The 17,405-nt window shown below is 33.9% G+C and overlaps 1 protein-coding gene across 24 annotated transcripts in view; it reads left to right on the forward strand.

The window, feature by feature from the left end:
- ZBTB20 (zinc finger and BTB domain containing 20) overlaps positions 1 to 17,405 on the forward strand; it is an 816,455-nt gene that overhangs the window by 158,470 nt on the left and 640,580 nt on the right. For 19 of the 24 annotated variants that reach the window (XM_059164023.1, XM_059164028.1, XM_059164024.1 and 16 more), the window contains one exon: positions 4,498 to 4,549. The exons of the other annotated variants lie outside the window; for them this stretch is intronic. The gene's annotated coding sequence lies outside the window, so the exon portion shown is untranslated. The remainder of the gene's footprint in view (positions 1 to 4,497; positions 4,550 to 17,405) is intronic. 24 annotated transcript variants of the gene reach the window in all.

Genomic DNA, 17,405 nt, shown 5'->3' on the forward strand with positions numbered 1-17,405 from the left:
ATTTAATTAAAGACTAACTCCTAGGAATCTAAGAAATACCATTATAGGTGGTTGCTGTTTTTGTTTGTTTTTGGAAAATCTTATTTTTCTTTCTTTTCTTTTTTAAAATTTTCTTTATTCTGTCTTCCTTCCCTCCTTGCTCCATCTTCTTTCCTTCCTTCCTTCCTCTTTTATTTTATTTTTTTCAACAGAAGTGCCTTTCAAAAATAGGGACAGATAGATCTTTTCAACTGGATTTCTTAACATTCAGGAAATCTAGTAATATATCATCTAATCTTTTTTCTGAAACATAGACTAGCTCTTGTTTTAGTGACTTTAATGTTTATAAAAAGTAATTTGTGTTTATTGTAGAAAATTTGGAAGGAAATCACAAGAAGAAAAATATCTGCCATAACCTTAGTATCTGAGATTAGTGCTAGGAATAATTTAGTATATAGATTCTTACATGATTTTTCTAATGCATACATGTTTTTTCTGATACATAGATAGACACATGCATACATATCTACATATATTCACAGAACCAAACATTGTGCATAGTCTATATATTTATATATACCACAAAATTACTAAAAAATTATTATTAATATTTTGCAACCTGCTTTTTAAGCTTAATGATGCTTTATAAATTTTCACTTGCTGTATTTTATGAAAGCTCATAGTTATACCACATGTCATTTATTTAACCAGTTCACTGTTTGGAATATTTAGGCTATTTTAATTTGCATTCCTTTCAGTACAGATTAATTATTACAGAATATTCATTACAGATAATTATCTATTACAGATTAATATTGTTTTATATGTATCCTAGTTTGCATTTCTTCTATTCTGAATTGCCTATTCATTTGAAAAAGATGAGATCTTTGTTTCATTTATTTATTTATAGATTAATAATTCTATGATGTCCTATACATTAAAAATATTTATGTGTTTTATTGTTGGCCTCATATTCAACATATTTTTTTAAAAGATTTTATTTATTTATTTGACAGACAGAGATCACAAATAGGCAGAGAGGCAGGCAGAGAGAGAGAGAGGGAAGCAGGCTTCCTGCGGAGCAGAGAGCCCGATGCGGGGCTCTATCCCAGGACCCTGAGATCATGACCCGAGCCGAAGGCAGCAGCCCAAACCACTGAGCCACCCAGGCACCCCTCAACATAATTTTTGACTGAAAAATTTTTAAGTAATTTTTAAGATTCATAAATCTTAATGATTGCTTATATTCTACTACTGTCTATGTGGCTTAAAAGGCATTCTCACCTTGAAATTCAGAAAATTATATACATAGGATTTCTAATAGATCTTTGATTAGTTATTATATTCAGATGTATCAATTTCTTTTATTTTTGGTGCCTGATAAGAGGTATGAGAACAAAAAAGATTATTTTATTACATACTTAGTCTCAATGCTGTGAAAATGCTACCTGTAATACTTAACCCATATTAGAGTCCCTGTGGTCTATTCTATTGATTGGTCTCTTCCAACTGCCAATACCACACCATTAGCTATATTTCAGTTTTTGGTGAAAACTAACCTTGTTTTTTGCTGCAAGGTCAAAAAACAATACTTACATTTTTTTCTGTTGTAATCTCCGATGGTTTATTTATTTTTTAAAATTTGAACTAAAAAAAAAAGCATTTGAACTATTAACGATAATTTTAGTTCAACTTAGTTCAAAAAAGACTTACTGAATGTTTGCTATACACCAGTCCCTGTGCTTGTATTAAGAACACTGAAATGAATTGGAAACTGTGTGGTAGAATCTTTGTGCTAGAAAAATATATTAATCTGATGGAGGCAGACAGAGTGTGTAAATGGTCAAGATAGTGGCCTAATATTGGTAATTTTATTTTTTTCTGATTCTTTTTTACCTTTTTTTAATCTACAACTTATTGACTCTAGTCATTTTTTTATCTTTTCTATCTTTCTTTAAACCCAGAGAAGATTAGATGACATTGATTTAACAGTTAGATTGTCTCAGACATATGAAATATGATGACATTTTTCATATTCATATAGTCTGTTTACTTTTTCTAACTAATGAACTGATAATTGTGTCTTCCTGTTTTCAGTTATGTACATTTTTATTGAATATTTGCTAAGCATTATTTAAGGAGCCACAGGGAAAGAAAAATGAATGTCTTTAACAAATTTACATTTTTCGGGACGCCTGGGTGGCTCAGTTGGTTAAGCAGCTGCCTTCGGCTCAGGTCATGATCCCAGCGTCCTGGGATCGAGTCCCACATCGGGCTCCTTGCTTCGCAGGGAGCCTGCTTCTTCCTCTGACTCTGCCTGCCACTCTGTCTGCCTGTGCTCACTCTCTTTCTCTGAAAAATAAATAAATAAAATCTTTAAAAAAAAATTTACGTTTTAGTGGGGGAAATTCATTATTTATAAAATAATAGCAATATAAGAAAATAATACATATTGAGAATATTGTTTGCTGTGTGCATTGTACAAAGCAAAGTAATATATATTAACTCATTTACCTCTTATAATAGTCCATCTAGTCCCCTAGATACTTTTTGTTCTAGATACTTTTTTGACTCTTTCACTTCATGCACACTTGCCTTATTGTCACCTCCTCTGAGAAGCTTTCCTGTCCAAACCAATTTAAAATATCCGCCCATGTCACTCTCAGTGCCATTACCTTACTGTTGGCACTTATGGTACTAATTATATGACATTATAAGTTCAACAACCTACATGCTTATTGTTTGTTTTCCACTACTAGAATGAGTATTGAATGGCAGACTAAACAATGGGTTGTAGAAGTTTGTAGTTGTGAAAGAGCAAAGTTTAGTATATAAAATTTAATTTCACTAAGTCTGAATTTCTTTATATGTAAATGGATGCAGACTTAGTGCTTGTCTTAGAGTTGTTCAGGTTGTTCATTCTTTCATTCAATAAATATTCATTGATCTTAGTATATGGTAGACACTCTTCATGAAATTGGGAATACAGTGGAAAAAAACAATGTCTGCCCTTATGGCACTGCCATTCTACTGGGGGAGATAATAGATAAATAAAAATTACTTTTATAATATATCATGTAATGGCCAAATTAATTTTCTCCAAATTAAATATCTCTACCTCATCCCCATAATCTGAACATTTTTTTTCTATTTCTAGTTATTGTCTGTTTATCAATGATTAAGGGTTCTAATCACACTCCTAGAAGATTTTGATTTTCTCAAGTTTGATGTTGCAGAGTAATGTATATTACTCATGTATCCTGACTATAACAGGACTTGCACCTTCCTTTCCTCAATCCCATTTACTAGTACAGCTTAAACTTGGGTTTGTTTTGGTTTACTGGTATAGTTTGCTGTTTGATTCTTTGTTTTCCCTTCCTAAGATATTATTTATGCATATTAAAGATCCAATCAATTAAAATCCTTAGATCTTTTTCATTTTTTTTTTTTTACTGTAGATGCACTAGCTGATGAGATTGTTTTTTTGTTTATGTATGTGTTTCCATTAGTAAAACTGCTTTTGAGATTTTGAATGGCTGAATCTCTGTGGAGATTATTAGTAAATATGACATCAAGGTCATCATTGAAATTTCATAGCAAAATTAGAGGGATAACTTTCCAAGGACATAAAATACCAAATTCAATTTTTAAGAGGAGAATTGTTTCTAGTTAATTTTTTTATATTGAAACTCACCAAATTGGGTTTAAAGGTACCTCAACATCCTGCCTACTTTACTGCTCCCAGTACTAGCTTTGAGTATATACTATCAAATGCATGTGAATAAAAAAGAATTTAAAAGTGACTCATCCATTTGTTTGACATTCCTGCGTCCAAATCTGAGTAGGACCCTACAATAATAGCCTTGCTTGCTGAGAGAGGAAACATAAAGCCATGTTCTAATGTCAGTGCATTACGTACTCGATCCCAGTTCAAGCTATATTGAACATATTACCCTCTGCTCCCTATTTCATTCCATCAATTTACTTTTCATTTTCTGCATTATCTTCCTTTATGCAAATCTCTTTAGCCTCACTCATTATTTTATGGATAGGACCTGTGTTTTATGTTTTTATTTTTCCTAACTCATCAGTACTTACCAGTATATTATACACAATAGATCTTTGCAAAATCTCTGATAATTAAGAATAGACAAAGACATGGGATAAATCTATTTGGGATTAGTTTTTTTTTTTTTCAATTGCAAAAATAAATGTAAAAACTTTGTGTAAATTAAGAAAGCTTCTGATGGTACTGTAATAAATACCCTGGTCTACATCTAAACCCTGTTCAAATAGTGATTTAAATCATATATTCGTGTCATACTTTACTATGTACTCGTACTGCATATACAGAAATGAATGTGGTAGTCTTTTTTTTTTTTCCTTTTGAAAACTGTAGATGCTAGTTGACACACACAAACCCAGCTACCTACTTTTCATGACGAGTTATAGACATGCTATGGAAATCTTAATTGCTTCCTTGGAAGATTTCTAATTTTAAGTATTTCCTTTTTACAGTCACACAAAAAGAAGTATTAAGGATTACCCTTTGAGACTCTGAAGACTGAAGGTTATGTCCAGTGATATTTTCTTGAAAGACTTTTGTCTTCTTGAAAAGTTTCATAATATTTAAGGCCTTGGCTTTACTGCCTCAGGTCTTTATTGCCCTTTAACACATTAAATATCTTTTTCTATGTCTACCTAAAAAAAATCTGAAATTATAAATAAAAAAAGAAGAACCCTAACATCATGTCAGAATGTTTCAGTCTAATTGGGTGTTGCTGTACTTCTTTCTTCTATATGGAAATGTATTAGGGTCCTTCCCTATTTTTTAAATCAGTTTGGAACTCTTCTGATTTTATACCTTGCCCTTTTCTTAAATAGACATATTGACTCAAAGCCAAAAAGTCGGCATCCATTCCTCCTCAGGAAGAGCTTTACAACTAACTGTACAAGATAAAAATGCATTGGTTACAAGCAAAAAACCATGCAGGAAATCATGCAGATGAGATTTCATGGCTACTTTTAGTCAAAAGTCCAGAATTTCAGGCAAGACGTATACAATAGACTTGTGTTGCTGCATTGTGTATAAAGAGCTCATAGGGATTGAAGAACATTTCTGAGACAAGAGGGGGCTATAATTACTTTGCTTCTTACATGCATGGTTAGATCTTCCAGCGAGAATAACGTGGTAGGGTAATTTATTATAGAAGAGTAAATCACAGATTACATTGGAGGGGGATGGGGTGCTGATCCAACCATCAGTTTTGTGAATACATACACTTAAGCATGTGTGATAGCTTGTTTTTAATTTCTTTACACCAGTGCACACCTCAAACATTCCGTTTAGCAGTGGGATATGCAAATTGTTCCAAATGCAGCAGCAGTACTTTCACCTGAATGTCAAAACTGTCAGAGAGCTTTAAATCAAATCTTTATAACATTTTTTAAACCAGCCAGCCCAAGATTGAGGCACCTAACTCCCTGAAAAAACTTGATTCCCATGCTTTCAAAATGCTCCAGTATGTCAACAGGGTAATGTCAAAGTTCTAATTCACCTGCTTTCTAATTTTAACCTTTTAAGGATTTTATTTTATTTGGCTTAATTACGATATTTTCTACAAATTAATGATAAATGCCTTGATTAATAAAACCAAATGTCAGAGAAAATGACAACTTGATGAAAAATTAATACTCGGCAATATTTTAAGGTACATAAGTACTAAAGATGTACTCTTAATCCTCATACTTCATCAGCTCTTTTTGAAGATGGGTAACAGCATTATTCTTGCACAGAAGTTTCCATAGCCACATGTGTAGATGCATTTTAGCAATATAGTTCTCAGCTATTGTTTTACTACTAGCTATTATAGATAGAAATATATTCATAATTTTTAGTCTCGCCTTTTTCTCATGATATTTTTATTTTTATTTCACAAAATCAAGGTAAACTATATTTTAGGTTGTTTCTAGAGATGAGGCTACCGTATTGAGTATCCAGATAGCAGCCTGTATGTGTGTGTGTATATATTTCAAGAGATCTCATGGTATAAAATGTAGTAGTTTGCAACTGGATATCTGTTAGACTGTTAATTAATCTGGTTATGAATATTTCAGCTGGAATATCTAAAAATTATTCAGTAGAAGTATTAAATACAGAGAGGGAGCACCTCTATTTCAAAGGGAAGTAGACTTTAATATGGGGATTTACTTTTTCTCAATGTTTTTTTCCTGAGTTTTCATTAAAAGACCTGATTAGCAATAAAGAATAGTAATTTGCTTTTTTCCTATAAACTCTTGATTAGATTTTTAAAAAACCTAAAGATCAAAAAATGTGACTATTTTCCCTTTACTGATGGTCATGGAGTTAAAAAAATTTTAAAGATTCTATGTATTTTTCCATCTTAACAAACATCAGGGTAACTTTTTGATATGAATGCTTAATTATTTGATTAAATGTACTATGCAGGAATTATAGTCTGTGTTGCATTTTTATTTTCATATTTCATAGATGAAGCTGCCAACCAAATGAGGGAAGGCACAATGGCTTCTTCTGTGTTGTGCTTTTGTTTGGTTTGGTTGTTAAGGGATAAATAGACCCACATAATGCACTGTCAGTGAAATGGACACATTTTGACCATCTGTTCATATAATGACATGATGGCCATACCTATCAACAGAAATTTCTGCCAACTAATGTTAAAATCACTTTTTTTTTTTTTTTTTTGGTAATATGCTGGGAATTTCTAGATAGTTGTTTCAGGCATGTTGTTATGCATAGTGAGATATATAGAGGTAAATGTTGGTCAACATCTTATAAACACAATTATGCTAATCTCAAGGGGATGCATTCTGTCAGTGGAGATTTCTGGTACTATTTAAAATTGGGAGATGGATTGCGCTGAATCTTCTTTAGCTGGCTATAGGTTTCATTGTTTTTGTGTTATTGTCTGGTTCCAGACATCCAGTTTGTACTGGCCAAGCTGCTTGATGAGTAGGGGCCACCAACATTGCTGCCCTGACTGCTTACATACCTGCTATGAATAATAGATTTTTCGGGTAGTTAATCATTGCATTGTAACTATCTCTGTTCCTTAGCTGATCACTGCCCAGAGAAGTTTAAGTTCCCCTGTAGCACAAAGTTTCTATTATGTTTCTATACCTGCATTTATTTGTATACCAAAGCATCTATAATTCTTTTTTTCAAATACTGGTAAATAAGACATGCCACACTTCTTTGCCAATTCATCAACTACATATTAAACAATGTACTTCCCTCCCCCCTTGTTAATTATATCCATTTGCCTTTTACCAATTTACTTCCATATACAAACCAATTAACTTTTATTCATTAGTTCCAGGATTTGGTCAAGGAAATACTAATACCTACGTCACAATTCACAGCTTTAAAAGTTTCTCATTGAAATTTTAGTTATATGAGTCAGTACTATAAGAGAATATCATCATTTTCCCCAAAATGTTGATGAATAAAGGAGGTAGACTGAAACCCAAAATAGTCTTAAAAGACTTTTTGCTTCATGTGACACTGTTTGATCACAGAAATGAGGACAACTGACCAAACCTTATACAGTTAGATTCTTTAGTTTTGGGAAGTTGGAGTTGATTTTTTAAACTTCATGCTGGTGTGAACACACAACGACCAGTAGTGTTCTTTGAAGAATCTAAACCTTATAGAAAATTAAACCTGTTAGACTATCTCTGATCCAACAGGGGGGAAAGAAAAACCCTAAAAATAAATGTTTTCTAATGGACTTAATATATATAAATTTCCAGGTTGAGTACTTATAGTTTCACCATAACCTTCTCTCTAAATGATTTTTTAGTCCTTTTGGAAACTGCATTCTCACCTTTAAGCTCACATTTTACTTTGCAAGCTCAAGTAATTGAGACCTTACTGGTTTGAAAAGATTAAGGCAGCTTCCAGAGTTGCCTGCTGTATAACTTAAGTACCAGTAGAATGATCAGTTTCTCTCAATAGGATTCATTTACCTCATTTCCTTTGCAAGCTTGTGTTTATTAATGAATAAACTACATTCATGAAACATACTGCTAAATAGATCAATCAAAAGATATCAAGAAAACCATGAACATTGTCCAAGATATATAGGAGATTTCTGTTTCCTGCCTAAATGCTGCTTTCATTCTTCCTCCCTATCTACCATCCCCCTAATATCCAGGTCTCTCTTTGTATCCTTTAGTGATGACAAGATGTTTTTTATTCCTCTAATGAAGTGGGAAACAGATTTACATGCTTTCTTCTTAGGATTAGATTACTTATTGTAGTACTGCTCAACGTATCTTTGTAATACTCCCCAACCTCTACCCACACTAATTAGTGACTTTCAAAATTAGGGAAAATCTTGGTTGTGTGGTGGCTCTATATTTATCAGTGATCAAGGAAGTGTTACTAATACACTTGTCAGTATTAAAAAAGAATTAAGTAAATAAAGGGCCAGATGGCCAAGCCCAGGACCTATCAAGAACCCAGTATGTGTGGGCTGGTCCAATGGAATGACAGAAGTGTATTACCAGGCTAAGTGGAATCAGAGTTAGGCTTTCACTTACAAGAAAAAGCATATTTTTCAAATGTGTTTTCTTATGATAATAGTGATTTACATGTTCAGACCTCATTTGTACCAGTAACATTTAAAAGCCTATATTTCCCTTTATATCAAGAGACAGGAGTGTTTATGTGTATCAGAAAAGTCTCTCGGAATAGGACATAGTGGCATCAAAGTAATGCAGTTACCATGCAAGCATTTTTGCTGATTCAGAGAAGAATTCTGCTTTGTTCTCTCACGAGAGCCTATGTGTTTACTGTTATAACTTACTTATTACATTTTATTTTAACTGAATATTTTTCTCTTCCAAGAGACTCAACTATGGCTTATGATATAAGGAACCTGGTTATGTAGAGGTTGTTATAGTGAATGGCCAGATGAGGGACTAGTAAATATTCTCTAAGTGTTTTCTTACAATAATAGCATTACAGTAGGGGTGCCTGGGTGGCTCAGTGGGTTAAAGCCTCTGCCTTCGGCTCAGGTCATGATCCCAGGGTCCTGGAATCAAGCCCTGCATCGGCTCTCTGCTCAGCAGGGAGCCTGCTTCCTCCTCTCTCTCTGCCTACCTCTGCCTACTTGTTATTTCTGTCAAATAAATAAAATCTTCAAAAAAATTTTTTTAAAAAGAGCATTACAGTAGTGGTTATAATAAGATTAACTTAAAGAAATTGTGAAAATAAATTCCCTTCCTTTCCTATGACTTAATTTTCTTTACATGTATACATATATAAATATCTTATTTCCTACTGTAATTTCCATTTTCATTTATTTTCTTTTATCTTGCAAGTATGTACTTTCGGAAGACATTTTAAATCTTTGTGGTTTCTGGGATAGATCGATGGATCAGAGAATTGCTGGGTAGGTAAACTGACTAAATAGAATGTACATTTTTTGAGGGGAGCCTGGGTGGCTCAGTCTATTCAGTGTCTGTCTTTGGCTCAGGTTATGATCCCAGGGTCCTGGGATTGAGCCCCTTGTCGGGTTCTCTGTCGTCAGGCTCTTTGCTCAGTGGGGAGCCTGCTTCTCCCTTCTTCCTCTGCTTCCTTCCCCATTTGCTTCTGCTCTCTTTCTCTAATAAATAAATAAAATCTTTAAAAAAAATAGAATGTACATTTTTTTAAAGATTTTACACCTCACGGCTATACAAATAATGGAGAAAAGATTAACTAACCATGGGCTTCCCATCTTCTTTCTCACCATGCCTTCTTTCCAAACTCCAATAGATATTTAGTAGATGTCTGCTCTGCCAGCAACTTTCCAGGTGCTAGATATAATTTCTGAACAATAGAGACATAGCCCTTATTCTTGTGGGTCCTACTGTCTAATAGGAAAATATAATAAACACATAAATAAGCATTACAAACATAGATATATAATAAAATGGCATATTTTGCTGGATTTCTCAATTCTGGTATGAATTAGGGAGTTTATAGTGGAGAAATTATCTTCAATGACCTGCCATATTAAGAATCATAGATCACTTGTAGATTTTAAAAATGCAGGCTGGCCAAATTATTTCAGATTATGTTTCATGGGGTGGGTGGCCTTGGGATGAAGATAGATAAAGCAATACTTGCTTTCAAGGTGAATCAGAAAGAAGCCAGCTTTGTAAACCTGGCTTACTAGATATGAGGGTAAGTGACCTCAATGTGTTTCAGATCGCAGATTGAAAAATCATGGGAATTTTTTAAATGACAAAATATTATCTCTTAAAAAGATTGTTTATGAATAGTCCAGAGTTTACCTGTGAACTGGGTTGTAGTAAATAGTGATAAAGGAGTAGGTGATAGAAATGTATATTTTTCCTTCCGCTCTTTGGACATGTGTGTGAAATATTTTTGTCTCTGATCAGATTGTTCATTATGTTCCCTTTGGATGTGTGGACTGTTCGGCCTTCCAGACGTGCATGCTCATTCAAAGGCATTCCAAGTCATTATGCTGGACTTCAGCCTTGTTCAGTAAAAAGGCCATTTCTTCCATCAGCTGTCCACTTGGACATACATCCTTTTTACTCTCAAAAAGATTTTATATGCATTCAGAGTATATTAGATGGATTTGTCAAATTACTCACAGATAATCAGTTTTTTAAAGTTATCATTTGAGCTATGACCTCTCAAACTGTGAATTATAAGGTTTGACCCTTTGGCTCACTGTTTGACACAGCAGCCATTAATTACAGTTTTTAAAGACATTTTATTTCAGTTAGAATTTGTGTTATGAAAACAGTTTAAGTATTTTTTTCCTTTAACTTTTAGGAATAAATGCTGAAGTGTAAATGTATGTATGTGTGTTTATATATATATATTTATCTATTGTATTTATTAAATATTATATATAAATATGTTATATATAATAGCTATTTCTTATATTTGACTATAAGTATTATATAGTATAATACTTATATAAGTATGTATATTATATATATACTTGACTATAGCATGCTTATGCAAGTTAGCTATTTCTTATATTTGACTATATAATACTTATAGTCAAATATAAGAAATAGCTAACTTGCATAAGCATACTATAGTCAAGTGTATTTATGCATATTTTTACCACTACATTAAATATGTTATACATACCCATAAAAATTTTTCTGTGATTTAACACTAAGATCATTCTTTTTTTTTTTAAAGATTTTATTTATTTATTTGACAGAGAGAGATCACAAGTAGGCAGAGAGGCAGGCAGAGAGAGAGAGAGGAGGAAGCAGACTCCCTGCTGAGCAGAGAGCCCGATGCGGGACTCGATCCCAGGACCCTGAGATCATGACCTGAGCCGAAGGCAGCGGCTTAACCCACTGAGCCACCCAGGCGCCCAAGATCATTCTTATTTTATATAACTCTGCTATCAGGAGGAGAGTGACTTTTTAAATATGTTTATCAGGGTGACAGAGACTTTATTATGTTTGAATCTAAGCTTTTCACTTTCCCTTGACCAAAGGTAGAGAGGTAAGTACCTACCTATGAATGCCCAGTGTCTGACAGTAATTTAAAAGTCATCTAGACGGTTCAAAGTAGCATGATGAGGGAGAATATAAACTGGTCCGGTGCATTTCACAGATGGTCGTAGCTTAACGTACTGAAATAAAAAGGACATAGCCGGGGGAGGGGGTTGGGGAGAAGGGGGTGGGATTATGGACATTGGGGAGGGTATGTGATTTGGTGAGTGCTGTGAAGTGTGTAAACCTGGTGATTCACAGACCTGGGGATAAAAATATATGTATATAAAAAATATATGTTTATAAAAAATAAAAAATTAAAAAAAAAATAATCTGAAAAAAAAAAAATGTCACTGAAAAAATTATTTTCTACTTCTGATCATGACTAATAGGTGAACTCTGAGAAGATTTGAGGATTGCCTAATTCAGAAAAGGAACACAATGAACATTTAGAAATTAGATGCTTTTCAAAATGGTTTTCAATGTATTAAATGGAATAAAAAGCAAGAAACTGTAAAACATCTACATTCTGTAAGCCCAAATCCACCTATTAAAAAGGCCAAATAAAAAAAAAAAAAAAAAAAAGGACATAGCAGAAAGGTCAGTTTAGCTAAGTGCAGAAAGACATCCAGATGTATGAATTTTTTTTCTGATTAAGTATATAGCTTAGATTGTATTCTTTTCCTTTTAGACCCATTATTTGTGATTTTTAAGGAGATGTTTACCTCTATTTTCTAAAAGCCAAAGTAAAGGCAATATGTACAACTAATTGTAGAATTCTTAACAAGACAGAAAATTTCTGAAATTGTAAGGAAATTTTTATTTTATTAAGTACATTAATCATTTTCAGATATCCCAGACTGTCCTGGGATATGAATCTACTAGCTCTTCCCCCCAGTAGCTTCTATTAATATATAATAAAACAATCTCTTAGATAGACACATTTTAGGAATTTTATTTTCTCATGGCAAAAAAATAATTCTTTGAACTAAATGTAAGGGCTTGTAAATACATCATAGAGATTATGAAATTTGAAAATAGTTTTCAGAGATAAGTATGCTGAGAAAAATTCAGTTTAATTTTCAGGTTTTATACTGACCTCCTCCTTATTTGATGAAGATACCTATTCACCTTTTCTTATTCGTCCTATTACTTAAAAGCTAATACAGGATGACACTGAAAATTATTTTTGATTTGGTCCTGTCTACTTCCTGAGCCCCTAATTTCCAAACTTCTTTCCCACTATTCCTATCTTGCCTCACCTTCTTTCCTTTAGCACACAACTCTTTCCACCCACACTGCACCATTGTTGTCTTCTTTTTTTTTTTTTCAGATTATTTATTTATTTATTTGACAGAGATCACAAGTAGGCAGAGAGGCAGGCAGAGAGAGATGAGGAAGCAGGCTTCCTGCTGAGCAGAGAGCCCGATGCAGGACTCGATCCCAGGACCCTGGGATCATGACTTGAGCCAAAGGCAGAGGCTTAACCCTCTGAGTCCCCAGATGCCCCCATTTGCTGTCTTCTTAACATACTGTGTCCTCCCATGTTTTATGCCTTTGCTCTTACACTTCAGTCAGCCTGTTATGGCCTTCATGTGGCCCAGAAAACTGCTCTATTTATCCTCCAAGGCAGAATCAACACGTTGTTCCTTAGTGTTTCCTTCACATTTGCTCACATAACTATAACACTTACCACACTATACCATAGTTTTACTTGTGCCTGTCTCCTTTCCTAGATGGTAAGCTTCTTAAGGGAGGGAAATATGACTTTTTCATCTTTGTGTTTGGCTCAGATCAGGTACTCAATAAATGCTTTTTGCATTGTCTGGTCTATCAATAGACTTAGAGAAACTATATCATCAATTGTATTCAGAATTTATCCACAACACAAACGTAGCAAAAAAGTGATCCTTTAAAAAATATGTGTATTAAATTTTCTTTGTGTCACTACATGATTTTCTTTAGGTCTCAGTCCTTGTTTTGGTACTTATTTCTGTAGCTCAGTTGTGTCCTATATGCTGTAATAAAGTTAAGTACCAAATTAAGACAAAGGATGTTTATTAGGAGGAAAAAATAGGACAAGGGAGTGACTTGTCAAGGGAGTTTTAGATCTTCACAAGTGAAATAGAATGGAAATGGAAGGATTAATACAGAAAGTCTTAGGAGTGTTTAATACTCTAAAATTTTATAGCTACCACTATTGATGATTATACTTAGTTTGAAACAGCTTTGTATATGTATAGACTTACCCAGGACCTGAAATTAGGCAATAATTAGCCTCTCAAATGGATCTGTTTGGAAAGCATTATAAAATAATAGCTCCCTTCCCAAAGAATGATGCTGCTGTGTTCAGGCTCCACTCATTTAATGGTGTCTCAACTGAAACAGGTGCCTTACTTGCTTTGTTCTCCAGGAGCAGCTTTATAGATTTAAGCACTGAGTATACAGTACACAGTGGCACTATTAACAAATCAGAATGAGGCCAAGGGAAAACTCATCTAGGATCCACATACCTAAATGCAGTTAGTAAACAGAGACACTAACTCTCATTAAGCATAATTAAACCTAATATTGACTGTAAACTGTTACTTACCTTAAACTTCTCTGTAGAGAGTGTGGAAAGGGATTAACCTAGCAGATTGGGACATTAATTACTACCTCTTTCACATTAAAGTTACCATCAAGAAGGGCTATATTCATAAATAAAACATAGAAGGGATTGAGAGGCTGAAAATATGTAAATTTACTTTATAAAAAGGAAAGAAAAGCCTAAATTAAAAAAAAAAAAAAATAAGAGAGCTGTGAGCGATGCCAACCCCAGCAAAATGGAACTCTGGCTAATTACTACAAAAAAATAGGCTGAAATAATCACAGAAATGTGTCCTTGCCTTCTGACTGACAGAATCTGTTTCACAGGAGACTCCTGTTCAGCTGAGTCCTCTTTTTTCATGCATAGCTTCCTCCACTGCTGAATCTAATGTGGGGTTTGAGGAGCCGGTGAAGGGACCTGGGAGAAATAGAATTTTTTTCCTTTTTTCCCCCTAGTCATTAATAGCCCTTTATTTATGAAATTGATTATAATGATTGTATAAATGTTGTTAGATTTGTCAGCGAGAAGGCGTAGTGCTTTTTTTGTTCGGTCAAAATGGTCTGGTAACTAGTCTCTTGCTACTATTTAATAATCTCCTTCTTGGGTGCAATCTAAAGAGTATGTTGTGAAGGATATAAAAATGTCAGCTAAATTTAAGATCGACTGTTAAGTTTTTATATTATACTGCTGCCCCAAGGGGGGAGGCCAGGATCTGGGAGATAAGAATTTAAAGAGAAAAGCAAAGTAAACTTACCTACCAGCCTTAGAATCATCTTCAAAATCTACAGCCTGACTTGCTTGCCATGAATGTATTCTGATTTCTATTACCTGTTTCCTGTTTCCTTTCCAATAAAGATCCATATACTCTACTTATTTCTTCACCAGGGTGAGGTTCTAATTTTTGGAACTGAATCCATCCTCCAACTTTGCTTATTTAACATGTTAAGCTTCTAGCCAGATCCTAGTGCTGTCATGCTAAATTTTATCTTTCAGGTGCTCTTGAACATCAGAGCAGTGTAGTAGTTGTGCATGGGAAAGAGAGAGCCTAGAAATTAAGTGTGGAGCTTGTGTTCATTTTAAGAGGATATGAGGTTTAATTTTAGAATAAAACCCTTAATTTTTTCCCATGAATTTAAAGCTAGTTTCACAGCTCATGAGATGAACTAATGAAACAGAAATAATTAATGGACAAAAATCTATCCTTCATTTTCCCCATTGAACAAAAATTCACAAACTGGTTGGATGACAGAGGATGAACAAAAACAGTGAGAGTAAGAGTACTTCTATCCTCTGTTCTTGTAACAATCGTGACATTATGAAATAACCATAACAATGGCACTCTTATTAATCAGACATATTTATACAGAATTAGTGTTGGCTTCTGCTCTATATTACCTTTAGTTTTACATGAACTTTTATTATCTGTGCATATCAAAAAAGACATGGTGAATGAACAAAGAAGCCCTGTTATGAGACAAGTATTATTTGACATTTTGGGAAGCTCTTATTATAGGGTTTCCTCTTAAGTGAGAATAACGGGAAGGTTGTCATTAGTTGCACTATTACACACACTCTGGATTGTTAAAAACAGAAATGGAGCCCACTTTTTTCCTTGAAGAAGATTCATCAGTTAGAACAGTTCGAATGATCCAAGACTTCTGTGACTTGTTCCACACCGCCCACCCCCCCCGCCAGTCTTCTCGTTTTAAGATGTGAAACAATGATCCCAGAAGGCATCTCTTAAGATCATTGTTTTTCCCTTGGTTTACAGAGCTAGTTGGTTGGATGCTTCTCTCTCTCTCTCTCTCTCTCTCTCTCTCTTTTTTAAAAGATGCATAACCAGTTCAGATTTCTGGAAAATCCTTGATTAAGCCAAAATTCAAAGTCTTGCAAGGTCTATGGCCCTACTACAAACTAGATGCCTTTTATACTCCATCCTAAAAGAGGGAAGCTGTTAGTAAGTTTTTCTGAGGTATTCTCCCCATGCTTACAACAGGTCTGACTGGGAATTATGGTGAAAAAAAAAGCAGGTTTATGGGTAGTAAAGAATCTCCTCTTAAAATAATTGGGCCTGGACTTTTAGATTGATCCATGGTCATGGTTTTGTTTGGTTTTGTGTGTGTGTGTGTGTGTGTGTTGTTGTTGTTGTCTGTTTGTTTTTCCACAGCTTGAAATAAAATTTTAAGTCCAAAGAATAAAAATATCACTGTTAAAAAGAGAATAGGTGAGTCACTACACTTGCAATACATCTGTTGCCTGAATAAGAACGATTCTGAAAGTGGAGGAAGTAGAGATCAAATCACCACCCCTGGGGTCTTTTCAAATGACCCTTCCCCAATTTGACAATTATTGGTGTAGATACTTGTCTAAGAGCCAAGGATACTAGAAAACAGTTTGACCAATGGATAATTTTGCTGCTTTTATTCTTTTGAAGTTTAAATATAGAGAATAGAATAGAGATTTTATTATTTCAGAATTTCCTCCTACCCTACATCACCTCTTCCTGTCTTATGTTAACAGACATTGAGTTTGGGGGTTCAGTGAGAAAAACAACAAAACCCCTAATAACAGATAAGCTCTAAGGAAGAAAAAAAAAACTGCTAATTTTGGGGTATTTAAACAGATGTAAAAGTAAACCAAGTTTTCTGAATGAGCCACAAAACAAACAAAAAACAAATAAACATTAAATTTCTATTCAACCATCTATCCTGCAAAGCAATAGAACAGGCCAAAACTGTTCTGTAAGTTTTAAAACACTTTAACTGAATCCTTTTAAAAAAGTTGTTTACTTGCTTATTTGTTTTTAATTTCCAGTGTTGTCTATTATACATTTTCAATTGGATGTTAGAAAGATAGGCAAAGCAATTTAACTTGTGGCAATTTTACTAGCCCTAAGTAGGAGGATACTTAAAACCTGTTTAAAACAGGAAAGATCATCCTTCTCTGGAGTCAAGAGATTCTTTGGCTTTGAATACTAGAAATGGTTTCATTTTAGGGACATTCACTAAGCCATTTATTTAATACAGGATCATTCTATATACTTTTTTTTTTTTTTTTTTTTTTTTTGCTTTTTATAAGGCACTTATTGCTTAAGTGGCACTGGAAGATGGCTCAAAGCAGTATATATTTCCACATGTCTTAAATCCCCTACCAGATTATGAACTGTGGGAGCAAGGAATGTATTATTTATAACTTTATATCCTTGTTAGTGCTGTGGATATTGTAGGTATGGAGTGCATTTTTAGGTGATTCTTGTTTTTAATGTGGACAAGCTGAGGTCAGTGAAGAGAGTCACCAAATTGAATGGTAATTC

Source organism: Mustela lutreola, chromosome 2 (genome assembly GCF_030435805.1).
Source record: "Mustela lutreola isolate mMusLut2 chromosome 2, mMusLut2.pri, whole genome shotgun sequence".
Classification (NCBI taxonomy): domain Eukaryota; kingdom Metazoa; phylum Chordata; class Mammalia; order Carnivora; family Mustelidae; genus Mustela; species Mustela lutreola.